General features: G+C 46.7%; 1 pseudogene; it reads left to right on the top strand.

Annotated features, from left to right (window-relative positions):
• LOC102133840 (guanylate cyclase D-like) overlaps nucleotides 1-12,330 on the top strand; it is a 94,676-nt pseudogene that overhangs the window by 645 nt on the left and 81,701 nt on the right.

The following is a 12,330-nucleotide window of genomic DNA, read 5'->3' as shown; positions in this document are numbered from 1 at the left end:
CCGGGTTCCACTCTAGGGAGCGTCTCAAAAGTGCGCAGCTCCTGCCCCCTCCAGTAGGCTTCCCTCACAGCTTCCTGCATCCCGGATCCCTGCCCCCTCCCCCTGCGCGCCCCAGCAATCTAAGCAGATGGCCTCACTGTCGGGAACATCTGGAGGTCGCCGGAGTACGTGCCTCTGTGTGTGTGTGTGTGTGTGTGTGTGTAGAGAGAGGGAATTAGTTGCTAGTAAGGAAGAGATGGGGTGGGTGGGTGAGGGCTTCCTCTTTGCTTGTTCACCGCCCTCCCCGTTTTTTTTTAAAGAGTGAAAGAGGTTCAGGGACGACAGGGAGCCAGAAACCAAGAATCTGAAGCAAGAGAAAGACTGGCTGAAAGACGAACCCACAGAGAAGAGAGAGCCCGGCTCGGGCAGAAAAGCTGGCAGGAGAGGAGAGAGAAAGTCAACAGATTGAGTTTTTCTTTTATGGAGGAAACCATTGGCTTCTGGTTAGAGTTCTAAGAAGGGAAACTGGCGTATGAGTAGGCAGCAGTTTCAATCTATTCCCCCTGCTGCAGCTCTTGGGCTCTCACCCCTCTTTATGCTAAAAAGAAAAAAAAAAAAGAAAAAAAAAAAAGGCAAGGGCTGGGGGCAGGAAAGCATCCAAGACACTTTAAAATGAGGGTTTGCAGGAGAAATGACCTGGTGGACGCATTCCCTAGGAGGGGAGAGTTGGGTGTGTGGGTGGCTCCCAGTGTACACACCCAGACAATGCCTACCTCGGGAGAGGGGCAGTTCACAGGTGGGGGAGTTGATAGAGGCTTTGGTCTTGGGCCCTGGACCTCCCAGGAGCTTCTCCCAGACTTTGGAGGGCCTCGGGGTGCAGAAATTGGGCAACGTCCCCCCTGCAGTGGCCCAGACTCGTTAACACACCCAGTCTGTTTGCTGCTTCTTTCCTTATTACTTTTTCTTATTAAGTAAATTTAAAATTAAAAAAAAAAAAAAGGAGTTGCTTGGGCCTGGGTGTGTGCACGCATGCCAGTCTACTTTGGGAAGAAGGAAGACACTAGAGAGATGGTGAGGTAGGAGTAGAGGCCACTACCCTAGGCCTCAGGCCAGCAAAGTCATCTGCTGCCCAGAAAACAAACTGGTCTTACCGGTCCTCCATGCATTCAGAGCCATTGTGTGGTCTTGGGGATGCACTTGGTTTGAGACCTGTGGACCCTGCCAGTTAGGGATGTGCAGAGAAAAGGCTGGGAGCCTGGTCTCATATGTGTGGAAGCAGGGAGAGCTCCCCTCTCTCCTTTCCATTCATCGTCCTCACCTGATTAGAATCCCAGCTTTCAGAACTAGGAGGCCTTCTGTGATCATCCAGCTCACACTCCTCATGAGTCTTTGGGATGGCACCATGGGCCCTTTGGTGTCCAGTGTCTTCCTCACTGTTGGGCTTAAAAGGGCTGCAGGGATTCAACTCCACAACCCCTGGGACCCATAGAGAGGAGTCAGGCCCCTCCCATTTCTCACCTTCCCATTCCTCCCCTCTCTAAAGGCTCCCTGCCTAGATGGGAGAGAGACCTGGATGGGAGCATCAGGTGAAGGCCAAGCTTGGTCAGGATTCAGTTTCCAGCCCTGCCACTTACCAGTTCTGGGTAACTTTAGGCAAGTTACCTAACCTCTCTGAGACTCAGTTTCTGCAACTGTAGAAGAGGCTATTCTGAGGAATAAACAAGGTAATTTAGGTAAAGCATTAGTCTGGCTCACAGGAAGCTCCTTTGTGTGGTTGCTAAATGTCTTCCGTCAGGAGCTGGGGTAGAGGTTGGAAAGCCCAGCAGGCTTGGGAGGGGAGCGTGCCTGGGAATGGCCTCCGTACTCCCTGGCTTGTCTGGCTTATATTCCTGCTGCTTCCTCCCCTCCCATAGGGACATTCTTTGGAAGGAATGGCACCCCCCTCCCCTTGCCCTGAACTGACGATTTCCATCCTCTACTCCATGTGGAATTGTTTAGTGAGTCTCAAGTTCAGCATCTGAGAACTGGAGATGAAAAGACCCAACTGCCCGGGAACTCAGGGAAGCTAACTCCCACTGCATTGTGTGTGCAGGGTCTAGCCAGCTGGGCTGGAGGCTCCAGACCTCACGTTTAACACAAAAGTGATCAACAACCCTTCACACTTTGGCTGGTAGCTGGCAGCAGTTTCTGAGCACTTCCACATTCATCATTTCCTTTGATCTCCCCTTAGGGAGAGGTGGCCTTGAGGGGCTTCAGCTGATGGATCTCCATGAACTTTACCCACCTCCCCTCATAACTGTGCCTCCAGTTGAGAATCTCTGTGCCTCTAGACTCTCCTCTCCTTTCTACTGTCCACATTCCAGCAAGAGTGCCCTTTCTAAACTGCAGATCTGCAAAATGGATCATGACACTTGCCTGCTTAAAACCTTTCAATAGCAAAAGCCAAACTGCTTGGCGTAGCATTCAAAGCCTGTGTGATATGCCCCCACCTCACTTTCACTCTCCAGCATCAGTTCTGGCCACCCCCTCACACACGTCTCAAGCTCTAGTCCCCTAGTCACCTGGAAAGAAGGGAAGGGAGGTGGACCTTCTCCATTCAAGTCTGTTCAGTGTCCTCGCCCCCGGGGAGCTCTCTCTCTGGTGAACTTGGCCTCTCCGTCTGTGATATTGCCATGCCCTTTGTATGTAAGCACCATCATTTTCACTGTTCTCTTCCCCTTCTTGTGATCATCTTGGCCACTGTGACATGTCTGAGACTGTGCTGGATACGTTTAAGATCATGATTTAATCCAAACAACCACACTAGATGGATAGTGGTGTGGCCCAGAAAGGGCAGGAGATCTGTCTGGGGTTACGTAGCATGTTCTCTGCAGAGCTGGAACAACAGTTAGGGCTCCAGTGCTCTTTCTGTTGCCTTACAATCTCCACAAAGAGCAGAGGTGGCGTAGCAGAAAGGCCTGGGAGTCTAAGGATTTCAGGTGCAAACCGTCACTCTATCCCTGGCTAGCTGTGGACTTTGGGTAAGTCATTTCCTCCTCTAAGCCACAGTTTCGTTACCTGTAAAATAGGGATAAATAAGAAGTCCTACCTCCCAGGGATATCGGGGTGATCAAAGGAATCAATACAGATACAAATGTGTTATAAGCCATAGGGTGCAGTGTGCTTTTATTTATTTATTTAGAGATGAGGTCTTACTCTATCACCCAGGCTGGAGCACAGTGGTGCAATCATACATAGCTCACTGCTTCCTTGAATTCCTGGGCTCAAGGGATCCTCCTGCCTCAGCCTCCTGAGTAGCCGGAACTACAGGCACACCACCACCGTGCCTCGCTAATTTGTAAATTATTTGTAGAGACGGGGGTCTTATCTTGCCCAGGCTGATCTCGAACTCTTGGGCTCAAGCAGTCCTCCCGCCTTGGCCTCCCAAAGTACTGGGATTACAGGTGTGAGCCACCGTGTCTGGCCGTGGTGTGATTTTAACTGACTTACCTGAACAGCCATACTGCAGCTGCGGGTGATCTGTTGAAGATCTCTTTTCTCGAAGAGCTCTCGAGTAGAGGTCAGAAGACACTATTCGTCCCTTCAGCTGCTTTGCTCATTTTCCATGTTTTGAGACAGGCCTTTCATTTTCTGTCCTTCATTATAGCTGTCAAGCCCTGACCAGAAAACTCTTCAGAGCCTATGTATCTCCGTGAGCCTCCAGGATCTCTATTTTTCTTGCTGCATTTTCTTCTTTTCAGCTGTCAGAAGCTGGCAGGTCTTAAGTTAATAGAGCATCAGAACCATGTGTGGAAATAGCAGACAACAAGAGCCGGAAGAAAAAGGATGTGTCTCCACGCCCGCCCCCAACCCTGACTCTGTAGATGTGGCGTGTGGCAGGTTATGTTTTCTAAAAGTTCCTCTGGTGATTCTGATGTCAGTACGAGGGCTGTGGGACATGACCGAATACCTTGGAGTTGGAAGACCTTCCACGCATGTTCTTGTTAAACCTCCGAGCAGGCTTCTTAGGTAGTTGATTATTCCCTCCATTTTACAGATGTGGAAACTGAGAGTCAGAAGTGACTTACCCAGGATTGCACAGCTAGAACTGAAAACTGGCTCACAGACAGAACTCCAGCCATTCCTCTGCCAGGCGGAATTCTGTGTCTGGGCTTTGCTGGTGTCTCAGCAGTCAATGCATGACAAATGCTTCTCCCATCCTGCCAAATCAAATGCTTCCCTAAATATTTCTCTCCCACTCTTCCACCTCCATGCTTTTTCCCCTGCCTGGAATGCTTTTCTCAGTTCAATCTACCAGCTGCAGTTTTCGCTGTCCTCCAAGCCCTGCCACCTCCTGCACAAAGATGTTTCCATTTTCCGCAGTTTCTCTTCCTTTGAGCCTAGAAACACTTGGTCTGTGCCTCAGTACAGCTGTCTCTTCAGCCCTATCTCCTGCCTCAACTTGATGCTCCAACATCCCCAGCTGTTGGGATTTCCTGCAGCTTCTGGCAGTTCCTTGCCACCTCTGGGTCTTTGCTTCTCTTTGTGCCTACAGAAGTGCCCCTTGCCCTGCCCCATCTCTTACTTATTATTCAAAATTCAGCTCAGGTATCACTTCTTCCAGGAGGCCTCCCCTGACCTCCCCAACCCCTAATTCTACCATTAGGAGCCCTTCCTCTGTGATGCCATGGTATACCGAGGATACCTCTGTAATGAACAAGATTGTTCATTCGTTCACCCATTCATTCATTATAGCAAGGTGCAGACTCTGGAGCCAAACCTCAGGTTTGAACCCTAGCTTCAAAGTGGGCAAGTTCTTAACCACCCCACCCTGCCTTACTATCTGTAAAATGAGGAAAACAATAGTCCCTACCTCAAACGTTATTGTAAGGATTAAATGAATTATCTGTATAGCATGTGTATAACACTGCCTCGAATGTAGTAACACACTAATACATTAGTAAGTATCTGATGAATGTTGGCTACTACTCTTACAACTTGTTAATTCACTTTACAACATAGGAAAAAACGTTTGTAAAAATGGACAGAGAAGAGGATTCTGGGTAGATGGCGGAGTAGGAAGCATCAGGAATCCATCTTCCCACCTAGACAACAATTGCACTGGCAGATCTGTCTGATGTAACTGTTTTGTAACACTGGAGTCTATTGAAGGCATGAAACTTCCAGGGGAAGTCTGGGACAGTAAATTGTACTTAATTTCGTCAATTTCAGCTGTTAACATGAAAGCAGCTACTCTGACCACAGCCCCATGTCAGGCCAGGAGGCTGTGTGTGTGTGCCTGCAGCAACCTGCACAAAGCCTGTGAGAGCCAGGGTGGACAAAAAGGACCCTGTAGTGAATACTGGATATCTGAGCTCTGATCACTGATTATTGCTTCTAATCAAAGAAATACAGACACAAAAGCAGGTGGCCATTGTTGTTGCACCTCCTCTGTTGTCTCAAGACTCTCCTCCTCCAGCTGAAGTGACTTCCAAAGGATTTAAAGGGCTAGTGCCCTTCCTTTTCCTTTATTTTTCTCTTTTTCCCCTTTGAGAGCTAGACATTAAAAACTAGAACATTTAAAAGCAACTGTATATACAGGAAAAGTTAGAAAGTGACTATGTATGTTCAGGGAAAGGTTCAGGCTCAGAAAAGACTCCAGAAGACCTTAAATTTACATTGCAAGCTAATGTTTGGCACAGAGACAGTCCACAACATCAACAGAAAAACAGTAACAGTTTATACCTCAGGCTGATCCTGGGCACAGAGACAGCCTACAACATCTACAGAAAAATAATAACAAAACCCAGCAAACCCTAGGGAAAGAAGATAATTGGATTCCCAGAGCTACCACATCATCAGTTAAATGTTCAGTTTTCAACACAAAGCATACAAAGAAACAGGAAAGTATGGCTCTTTAAAAGGAAAACAAACAGAAACTGTCCCTGAAAAAGACCTGATGGCAGATCCACTAGACAAAGACTTTAAAACAACTCTTTTAAATATACTGAAAGAACTAAAGGAAGATGTAGATAAAGTCAAGAAAATGACATGTGAACAAAATAGAAGGATCAAAAAAGAGAAAAAACCTAAAAAGAAGCCAAAAAGAAATTCTGGAGCCATAAAGTACAATAACTGAAATGAAAAATTTACTGTAGGGATTCAGACAGATTTGGGGAGGCAAAAAAAAAAAAAAATCCATAAATTTGAAGATAGGACAATAAAAATGGTTGAGTTTAAGGAACATAAAGAAAAAAGATTGAAGAAACATGAACAGAACCTACGTGACCTATGGGATATCATCAAATGGACCAACATATGTATTGTGAGAGTCTTAGGAGAAAGGAGCAGAGAGAATATTTGAAGAAATAATGGCTGAAAACATCTGAAATTAGATGAAAGATGTAAACATCCAAGAAGCTCAGCAAACTCCAAGTCAGATAAACTCAGACCCACACTGAGACTCATTATAATCAAACTGTCAAAAGCCAAAGACACAGAATCTTGAAAGCAGCAAGAGAGAAGTTACTTATCATATACAAGGGATCCTCAATAAGACTGTCAGTAGATTTCTCATCAGAAACTTTGGAGGTCAGAAGGCAGTGGGATGATATAGTTAAAGTGTTAAAAGAAACAGAAAAAAACTGTCAATCAAGAATCCTATATTTGGCAAAACCATCCTTTAAATTAAGACATTCCCAGATAAACAAAAGCTGAAAGAGTTTACCATTAGACCTGCTCTGCAATAAATACGCAAGGGAGTCCTGCAGGTGAAATAAAGGACACTAGACAGGGACTCAAAGACATTTGAAGAAATGAAGGTCTCAATAAAGATAAATATGTGGGCAATTACAAAGCTAGTATTGTAACAATGGTTTGTAACTCCAGTTTTTGTTTTCTACATAATTTAAGAGGCTAATTATTTAAAATAATTATTAGTTTGTGGTTTTGGGCACACAATGAATAAAGATATAATTCTGTGAAAACCACCACCAAAAGGCCTGGAGATGGAATATGTTAAAGAAACAGAATTTATGGGCTGGGCACGGTAGCTCATGCCTCTAATCCCAGCACTTTGGGAGGCCGAGATGGGAGGATCACTTGAAGCCAGGATTTAAATACCAGCCTGGTCAACATAGTGAGATCCTGTCTCTAAAAAATAAAATAAAACAAAATAAACAGAGTTTGTGTAGGTTATTGAAGTTAAGTTGGTATAGATTTAAATTAGAGTGTTATAACTTTAGGATGTTAAATATAATCCCCATGTTAATAATAAGAAAAAAGCTATAGAATATACACAGAAGGAAATGAGAAAAGAATTGAAATGTCTTATTACAAAAAAAAAACTAAACACAGAAGAGGACAGTGTTGTAGGAAATGTACAAAACCTCTATTGACCAGGCACAGTGGCTCATGCTTGTAATCCCAGCACTTCAGGAGGCTGAGCAGGTAGATCACCTAAGACCAGGAATTTGAAACCAGCCTGGCCAACATGGTGAAACCCCCTCTCTACTAAAAATACAGAAATTAGCCAGGCATGGTGGTGGGCACCTATAATCCCAGCTACTAGGGAGGCTGAGGCAGGAGAATCGCATAAACCCAGGAGGGGGAGGAAGCAGTGAGCCAAGATTGCGCCATTGCACACCAGCCTGGGTGACAAGAGCAAAACTCCATCTCAAAAAACAAAAAACAAAACAAACAAACAACCAACAAATAAAAATCCTCTATAAGGCATGTAGAAGACAAATAGCAAATAATAGAAGCAAATCCCTCCTTATCAGTAATTACTTTAATTGTAAATGAACTAAACTTTCCAATCAAGACAGAGATTGGCAGAATGGATAAAAATGCATGATTCAACTGTCTGCTCTCTACAAGAGACTCCCTTTAGATACTTGTGAAAACACAAATAGATTGAAAGTGAAAGGATGGAAAAATGTATTTCAACTAAATAGTAACCAAAAGAGAGCAGGGTTGGCTATATTAATATCAGACAAAATAGTCTTTACACAAAGTTTATAAAAGACAAAGAAGGATATTATATAAGAGGTTCAACTGGGTGCAGTGGCTCATGCCTGTAATCCCAACACTTTGGGAGGCCAAGACAGGTGCATTGCTTTGAGTTCAGGAGTTCAAGACCAGCCTGGGCAACATGGCAAAATCCTGTCTCTACAAAAAATGCAAAAATAAGCCGGCATGGTTGCTCATGCCTGTAATCCCAGCTACTCCAGAGGCTGAGGCCGGAAGATCGCTCGAGCCCCAGAAATGGAGGTTACAGTGAACCAAGATTGCACCACTGCACTCCAGCCTGGGTGACAGAATGAGACCCTGTCTCAGGAAAAAAAACAGATGTTTCAATATCGCAAGAAGGTATTATCAGCATTTATGTGCCTAGTAACAGACCATCAAAATATAAGCAAAAAACTGACGGAATTGAAGGGAGAAATAAACAGTTCTATAATAATAGTTGGAGATTTCAATACCCCACTCTCAATAATGGATAGAATGACTGGACAAAAGATAAGTAAGGAATAAACCGACTAGATCTAATAGACATACACTTAATGGGTAAAGTGTTTCAGTTTTACAAGATGAAAATAATTTTGGAGCTGGATGGTGTTGGTGGTTGCATAACATTATGAATGTATTTAATACCACTGAACGGTACCCTTAAAATAGCTAAGACAGCAAATTTTATGTTACATGTTACCACAATAAAAAAACCTGAACAACAACAAAAGAACCTGGACAGGGAAACTGAGGCAGAAGCTAGCGCGTAGAGCCCAGGAGAGCACAGTGTGAGATGTGGGGGTCTTGGAAGGCACAAAGAGAAAAAAATGGAAGGTGGCTTTGGCCTTTGGTTGGGGGAGGGGACACAGTAGAGAGGGAGGCTCCCTCAGTTGGAGCCACGTGTGGATCTCTGGTCCACTTTCTGGGCAGGAGACTGTAACCTATAAAGAGGCAGTAGGCTGTTAGGTGAAATCTGCCAAGCCTTCCCTCCAAATTTCCTAGTTTGGTGGTGGTGCAAGGAGGCCAGGAACAAATTGTCTCCTGAGCAGCTGCCAGAGCTGGTCTAGTTCCAGAAGGCCAGGTCTACACTAGAGGCACTGCCCTTCCCCAGCTTTGCTTCCAGGTTTCCTCTGAGCCTGAAACCTCTGCCCCATCCCTGCATCCAGGAGCTAAGCTGACTTGCATGTTCTGACAGGATGTGATGCTCCAGGCACCATGAAATCAACATGGGAGCTGGAGGGCCTTGGGGATCGGATATCAGGCATTTAACCTCAACACGTTTCTCATTTTGCAGGTGGGAGACTGAGGTGCAGAGAGAGAGAGTGACTTGTCCAAGGTCACAGAGCTAATGAGCAGGAAAGCCAGATTCCCAGTCAAGAGCTCTGTTTACTTCTCTACATGGCACACATCACTATGTATTCCCTCTCACCCATCCTATCCTTCCATCCGTGTGTCCTACTGTCTTTACTCTCTATCCATCCATCCATCCATCCATCCATCCAACAAATGTTTACCTGCTGAACCTCTGACACATGTTGAATCTTGCGCTGGGCTCCAGGAGCCTACAGTTGGGGTGGGCACACTGACACAGATATACCTTAGGTCCTGAAGAGTTTTGGGTGCCCACTAGAAATCTGTGCAGAACATTCGGAGCAGAGAGGGTCGCGGTGCTGGCCAGAGCCATCAGGCAAAGTGTCCTGAGGGAGGGCCTGGCTGAGAGAGTCCTGCTGGGCACAGAGGGCTGGGAGTGTGGGCTTAGTGAAGAAGTGAGGGCCCTTCTAGGCAGAAGGAGAAGCATGAACAAAGACCACACTGGAGGTTGTGGAGCGAAAAGTGGTTCAGCGTGGCTGGGTACAGGTGCCCAGGGAAGGATAGGTCTGAAAGAAGGGGAGCAATTCTCGGGACGTGGAGTCTCGTGGGTAGGCTGAGGTGACAGGCTTTGGTGCCACATGCATGGGAGCCACAGATGGTGTCTTCATTGTCAGGTGCTCATCTGAGGGAGTCCTGGTGGGGGGGGACCCAGGGAGGGAGGGCAAGCACTGGGGACCCTTGTGTCCTCCTGTTAGCCTGTTGGTCTCCCAGAGGCCTGGCAATTCTCTCTTGCCTTCCCCACCGTCCCCACACAGGCCTGCGGACTCATCCCCTTCCCGGCTTGTCTGTCCTCTGTTGGTCTCTCTCCCTCCCTTTGGCCTATCAGCCCTTGCCAATCATGCAGACCCTACTGTTTCTCCCTCGCTCATCATCTCCCTGTGTCTTAGCACTACACCAGGCACAGAGCCCCCGACTGGAGGTCAGGGCAGCACACAGGATTCCAGTCCTATTTTTTGCCACCAACTGACCTGAGTAGAAACATCTTATTAATAACAAGTATTTGCAGGGTGATTTCAGCTGACAAAGTCCTTTGCCCCCCTGTAGGGGAAGATATCACCATGACCCAGAAGGCTCTTGACTAGGTCAAGCGTTCGGAGGGCCAGTGAACTCCGGGGAACTTTGTTATCACGCTTGGGTTGTTGTGTGATTACGTTACTGTGTGCAAAGGGCTATGTGCTCAATTTATTACCTTCTGTCCCAAGACAAACAGAACTTTAGAATGTTACCCCACAGAAGGTTACTTCAGAGCACATTAGAATCAGTCCTGGCCTTAAGCAAACAAGTTCCATTAAGAGATTTTCAGATTTTTTTAAAAAAGTTAGTCCATAGTAAGATACGCATGTTATCACACAACTGGGGAAATATATATGTGTATGTGTGTGTGTGTGTGTGTGTGTGTGTGTGTGTGTGTGTATGAAACACAAGCTTGGCAGACAGTACTCACCCTTGCTGCATGGAATACGGACTGGTATTTTCCTTTCTACTGCATTCTATTCCATTAGGAATAGCAATGGTGGTCATGTCCCTGTAAATTGATTTCACATCCCACTAACGGTTTACAATGGGAAGTTTTCTGGGACCACTCCCCCCTCCCCCACATTCAGTTGTTTCCTGATGCAGAAAAACTGCAAATCTGTATCTCCAGCTGTGACCTCTCACAGGGTTTAAATCTTGGCTTTGCCACTTCCTGGTGAGTCCTTTAAAGATTATTTCCTTTTCTGTAAAATGAAGAAAATTGTTACCCTGCAAGGTAGTAGAAAGGATTTAATGAAATCATTTATGTAAAGTGGTTCATGTGATTCTGGATGCATAGTAGTTGCTTAGTAAGTGTTTATTTATAACGATCTCTTATAACAAGAATTATGGAGACAGGTGTTCAGTGAACCTTGGTGAATAGCAGGGGTGAATCAGTTCACATAGCTGCCCTCAGGGCTGAGACTGGAGGGTGATGGGGAAGGGGTTAATATTTACAGAGCTCCTGCTGTGGGCCAGGCACTGTGCAAAATGTCACAACTGCCACCTTGGTGAGTGTTTACAACAAGGTGGGTGCAATTACTAGTCTGATTTTATAGATGGAGAAACTGAGGTTCAGAGAGGGACAATGCTTTGACTAAGGTTGTATGGCTTGTGAGTGGCACGACAGAGTTGCACCTCAGGCTTTTGGGCCTGAGAGTCCCTGAGCACCCTCCACACTGCCTGTCCTCTGCCTCTGCTGGTAGGTCCTCTGTGCCATACTGTGTTGGGCCATGCTGGACCCTTCAAGGGAGCCCTGGTTCCATGAAGAATGCTGCCCAAAAGGGCTTTGACCCAGCCCCTTCCAGCCTCCACCTCTCCATGTCCTTGTGGACCACAAGGTGAGGTCCCATATGCCCATCCAGCCTCACTGCCCACCACACATCTGCCCCCTCCCAGGCACAGCCAATGGTCACCCGTACTAGGTGACAGGCCCCAAACACGGCAGCACTTTCCATCCTGTAAGCTTTAGCTTTGGCTGTCTCCACTACTCAGAATGCCCCTCCCCTTCTCCCCAAAGACTGAAATCCTAGGTGTCTCCAGTGACAGACCTGGGAGCTGGGTCTGTCCTCAAAACCAGGCCTTGAAGGGAGGAAGTGGGGTGGTCTAGTTTGGACACACAGAAAGCAGAGAATGGAAGGGGCAGGAGGAGGGAGGTGAGGGCAGGAGGAGGGAGGTGAGGGCAGGAGAGAGAAGATGGGGTAAAAGGGCAGGGCCAGGCCGTGCACAGTTGTGTAAGTGTGTGTGCCTAAGGCCACCACCTGACCAGAGCCAGGTGTCCTGCCAGGGGTGAAGAAAGTTCACCAGCTTTGTGCTCTCAGAGCAGACATTCCAGAACGATTTTGCAAAGGAGGGATGCTTAAGCCCCTGGTAAGCGGCCAGGGTCAGTGAACCACCCATGGCTAAGCTGAGATCCTCCCTCCCACCCTAGCCCGCTCTAAGTCCTCATTTTGGAGCTGCAGGACAGGCCCTGTAGCA

Source organism: Macaca fascicularis, chromosome 14 (genome assembly GCF_037993035.2).
Source record: "Macaca fascicularis isolate 582-1 chromosome 14, T2T-MFA8v1.1".
NCBI lineage: Eukaryota > Metazoa > Chordata > Mammalia > Primates > Cercopithecidae > Macaca > Macaca fascicularis.
The sequence above is the reverse complement of the archived record's forward strand: the minus strand, read 5'-3'. Positions and strand labels throughout refer to the sequence as shown.